The sequence below is a fragment of the Corvus brachyrhynchos genome, unplaced genomic scaffold, assembly GCF_000691975.1.
Source record: "Corvus brachyrhynchos isolate BGI_N302 unplaced genomic scaffold, ASM69197v1 scaffold580, whole genome shotgun sequence".
Classification (NCBI taxonomy): Eukaryota; Metazoa; Chordata; class Aves; order Passeriformes; family Corvidae; genus Corvus; species Corvus brachyrhynchos.
This window is the reverse complement of record NW_008240032.1, coordinates 360,345-365,616: the sequence shown is the minus strand read 5'-3', so window position 1 is coordinate 365,616 and position 5,272 is coordinate 360,345.

The window sequence follows — 5,272 nt, the reverse complement described above, 5'->3', positions numbered from 1 at the left end:
GGATGCTCCATCCTCTCCTCTGCTCCAGCAGCTCAGCCCAGCAGGACCAGCTGGCCCCGCACGGGGCTTGGCAGCAAATCCCAGGATTCTGTGCTCAAAGGAGCCTTTTCCAGGCCAGATGGAGGCGGGGGGGGTGGCCTGTGGTGCTGCCAGCAAGGTCAGGACAAACCTGGAGAGGGAAAACTTGAAGGTTTCCCTTTGGGTTGTGTCCCCTGCTATCCCCACATTCGACAGCCCAGGCCTCGGAGCAGGCTGGCCTGGGAGCAGCTGGAAGGATTCTCCTTGCACAGGGACACCTGCAGGGCCTCATTTGTGCCCACAGCCACAAGGGCTGGAAGATTTCCAGGAAATCTGTTCCTACCCCAAGGAGTGCCTTGAAGAACCCCCTGAGGAGCTGTGGGGGGGGGCTGGTGGAGCAACTGGGGCCATCCGAGAGGGAAAATCGAGGTGTGAAACCAGGGCATGGCTTCCAGACAAGCCCTGGAAGCATTCATGGGTTGATTTGTTTTATGGATACACCAAGGAGGTTGATATTGTTAAACCTTTCCAGGGTGGAGTGATGGCGAGGACGATTTCTGCAATCAAAAAACGGATTTTGCCCAACCTCTGTCCCTTGGTACCTCCCAGCATGAGCTGCTGGGTTTCAGCTGCCTCATCCTGCAGAGCCAAATCCTCCTGGCAGAAGGTCTGGGACCCCAGGGACAACATTCCCTGAGGAGCCCCTCAAAGCCCTGAACCCCAAATCCATCTGCACAACCCTTTGTGTCCATGGCTGGAATAACAAAATCATTGAGGTCGGAAAATCCCTCTGAGATCATCGAGTCCAGCCATTAACCCAGCACTGCCAAGGCCAGAACCTCCAATCCTGGGCTCAGTTCTGGGTCCCTCAGTTCAGGAAGGACATGGAGGGGCTGGAGCGTGTCCTGGGAAGGGGCTGGAGCCCCAGGAGAGGCTGAGGGAGCTGGAAAGGGGCTCAGCCTGGAGCAAAGGAGGCTCAGGGGGGCCCTTGTGGCTCTGCACAAGTCCCTGACAGGAGGGGGCAGCCGGGGCTGCTCCCAGGGAACAGGGACAGGAGGAGAGGGAACGGCCTCAAGTTGCATCAGTGGAGATTCAGGTTGGATATCTGGGAAAAATTCTTCCTGGAAAGGGCTGCCCAGCCCTGGCACAGCTGCCCAGGGCAGGGGTGGGGTCCCCATCCCCGGAGGGGTTTAAAAGCCCTGTGGATGTGGCACTTGGGGACAGGGCTCAGTGGTGGCCTTGGCAGGGCTGGGTTAAAGGTGGGACCCAATGATCTCAGAGGGCTTTTCCAACCTTGATTTTATAATTCTATAAAGGCCTCAGAGCCTGGCCCTTCTGACTCATGTCCAGCATCCAGCAGGGCTCCATGACCCCCCCAAAGCCACCTCGGGTGCCTGAGGGCTCCAGGGCATTTTATCCTTGGAAACATCCCCGATTCCCTCAGGTGAGATGAGCCATTTCTTGCCTCTAAACACCCTGCCGGGTCCACCTCTGCTGCCATCCTGCCCCCCAAAACTGGAGTCCCACCCCTGGACGTGGGATTGTATTAATGATGAAGTCACAGCTGCCCATACATCAGCAGAGAAAACAGCTGGATTCACACTCAGGAACAGCTGCTGTCTTATAGGAATATCACCCAGGAGCGATGATTTGACTGGAATCAGAGATAATGTGTTTAAAGGCTCGTAAAATCCGACCTGAATGGCTCTCGGATTATTATTATTATTGCCAGTGGATTGAAGCTGGGAGCTGCTGACACCAAAACACAAGTCCCATAATTAGTAACAAACAGCAGCGTGGTGGGGTTTTGTTTTATTACCTCATAATTTGAACCAGAAACTGCTGGTGGTGTCTTCTGGGATTAAAAAAAAAAAAACAACAATGCTCTGCTCCAGGCAGTTTGAGAGGAATATGCTGGATTTGATGGAAATGAAGGAACAGGCTCCAAGGCCTGGAGTTTGTTGATTTCTCTGCTGCTGTTATTTCCAGTTTAAGTGTCATCTCGCTTGGATCTTCCATCCAAACTCCTTCAGGAATGTGTGAACCTCAGTCCCACCAGGATCTGTCTCGCACAGTGTGTTCCGTGTCGGGAAGCAAAGCCCAGGCTGTCTCTCAGCTCTGCCTCAGGCAGCTGCTGCCAGCAGGGACCTCACAGAATCACAGAATCCCTGAATCAGCTGGGCTGGAAAAGACCTTTGGGATCACCAAATCCAAGCTGTGCCCCATTCCCACCTTGTCCCCAGCCCAGACCACTCAGTGCCATGGCCAGCCCTTCCTTGGGCACCTCCAGGGCTGGGCAGTCCAAACCTCCCTGGGCAGCCCCTGCCAATCCCTGAGCACCCTTCCCATGGGGAAATTCCTGCTCCTGCCCACCCTGAGCCTCCCCTGGCCCAGCCTGAGGCCGTTCCCTCTCCTCCTGTCCCTGTTCCCTGCCAGCAGAGCCCGACCCCCCCGGCTGCCCCCTCCTGTCAGGGACTTGTGCAGAGCCACAAGGTCCCCCCTGAGCCTCCTTTGCTCCAGCCTGAGCCCCTTTCCCAGCTCCCTCAGGAATTCTCCAGCCCCTTCCCAGCTCCCTCAGCCGCTCCTCACAGGACTGCAGCACATTCCAACAGCGTGAGCTAAAAACAGCCTCAGTGAACCCCAGAATTCCAGACTGCTTTCGGTTGGGAGGGACCTTAAACCCCATCCCATTCCAGCCCTGCCATGGGCAGGGACACCTCCCACTGTCCCAGGCTGCTCCCAGCCCCGTCCAACCTGGCCTTGGACACCTCCAGGGATATTGAAGATGTGAAAGAACTCCATTAACTGCTACCGATCGCAGGGAAAAGCAGCAAAAGCTGGAGGCAGTGAGGACTGGGATAGCACAGCTGGAAAGAGTCACCTGGAGGAGGAATATCTCATGTCGGGCTCTCAACAGCTTCCCGAGTTGCCAGAAGGATTCGGTATCTGGAGTCACATCAGGACAGCAGCCCTGGCTGTGGATGCAGCTTTATTTGCAGCTCTGGCAGGAAACTTCCACTTTAGCCCTGCTGATTTCACTGCTGCTCCCCTCACCCGCAGGATACCAAGTGTCAGACTGGATGTGTTTGCAGATGAGAGATAACAACTGTCGGGAAATTAAATTCGGAGTGCTTAGAAAGTGTTCTGGGAGCTGCAGAGCCAAGCCAGCTGTGCCTGCCACACCTGGGAAGCGCAGGGGGAGCTGATAAAATCTTGCTGTTTCACCCAAAAACAGGTCCTGGAGGGAAATTGTCACCTGGCCAGGGAGGAGGAAGCGGCTGTCGGAGCCAGGAGAAAGCAGGGGCAGGTTTCGAGAGGCGCTGAGGCCTCGCCAGGCCTTTGAGGTGTGTTTGCAGGGCAGGTGCCAACAGCTGCGCTCCCAAAAAAAGCTGCGCCTCCTCCTCGTGTTTTGTTTGGATCCCATCCCTCAGGTCAGCAGGAGGGGACAGGGATTGAGGAGGCCTCGAGGCTGGGTCCCCCATCCCCAAACCAGGTGGGTACAGGGAGAAACTGCCCACGAACAAACAGATGCCAAATAAAAACCCCTCATGGCTTCTCAGGACTGGCTGCGGAACCCGCCCCGCGACGACTATTTGATTTTATTGACAATCAACTGCCCTTTTATTGACAATCAACTGCCCCTGCCAAAGAGGGGAGAGGGGGAATTTGGGAATGATCTTGGGAAAGATCCATTTTCACAAGCAGAGGTCCCAGGGATGGGCAGCAGGACACCCTCGGGGTGGCCTTGCAGAGCTCTCCAGGCCCTGTCAGCGGGACCCGGCTCCAAACCCAACCCAAGCCCACAGAAATGTTGTTTTTGTGGGGTTGCATGGCTGGGAGCTCCTGCAGCAGCAATCGGTGCTTTATCCATAAAATTCCCTCCTTCACCTCATTCCCAACAACCTCCTTGGGATGATCCTGAGCTCTCTGCCCTGGAGCTCCTCTTGAGGAACAGCAAGAGCTAAAAAAGCCACCAGTGGTCGTGTCCCCAGGTCCCCGCCCCGTCATGGACACACCACGGACCTGTCCCCTCATGAGCCAGAGCAACACTCAAGCCCTTGGATTCTGGAGATATTCCACAGAAATTCCTTCCCTCCAAATATTTATTTTCACGACCCAACGGGTCAGACAGCCCGAGATGTTTTCTCGGTTGCTTCAAAGCTGAAGCAATCCAAGAATTCTGGGAATCTTCCTCGGAGTCGAGGTCCTGGGTGAACAATGCAGGACGTGGAGCACCCACCCCCCACATCTGCTGGGCTTTCCCTGGAGATTTATTATGGATAAAAGCAGCTCTTGGAAGAGTTGTTCTTCTGCTGTTGGAGCAGATGGACAGAAATATTTCACACATGACTCAAATCCTGGATGGCTCCACCAGAAACTCCAGACAGGAATGAGCAGGATGGACATTAAATCGTCCTCGATTTATGGACAACCCCACAAAATTAATCCCAGCCTTGCGCCAGGGTCTTCCGCACTTCGGTTTCACTCTTGATCTCCAAGCCAAGAGGCTGAAATTCCAGGTTTTTGCAGTCCCAAAGCCAGGAGCAGTAAAAGTTTATAAAATCCCGGTGGATTTGGGCTGCAGGTTGAGTGGGAAAAGTGATCCGAGATGAAATTATTGCTCTGGAAAACAGGGATGGATTTCCAAGGCTGCACTTCCAGGCCTTTGCTCCTTCCTACCTGGGTCGGAACAATAAATATTTAATGAGGCAAATGGATCCTCCTGCACTCATAATTAACGAAGAGGGGGATAAATTGCATCCTAATTATTCCTAACAAAAGGGAAAGCAATTTCCTCCACGATCTCTGAGAATTCCCATTTCTCCCCAAGCGAAATAGGAGCAAGGGATGGGTTTGGAAAGGAACGGGTTTGGAAAAGGACATTTAGCATCCGATGGGAGATAAAAGGCAGCGCTCACCTCTACTGGGGTTTTATTCCATTTAAACTGGTTTTACTGGGATAACAGCGGGAATTCTGGGCTCATGGACCATGGGAGACTCCCCATCCCCAGGCCTCAGTTTCCCATTTACAATCTGAGGATAAAACCGGCTGGAGCTCACCAGGACTTTGTTCCTGGAACGCTTTTTTCGAATGCCAAAAGTACGGATTGCAACATCTCTTGGGAAAAAATCCTCTCCGAGCAGATTTGCTGTTGGAAACCCTGAATATCCGAGCGTGGAATTCTCAAATATTGCTTCATATTTTATGATTTCCCCCCCCCCCCCCCCCCCCCTTTTTTTTTGTTCTCACTCT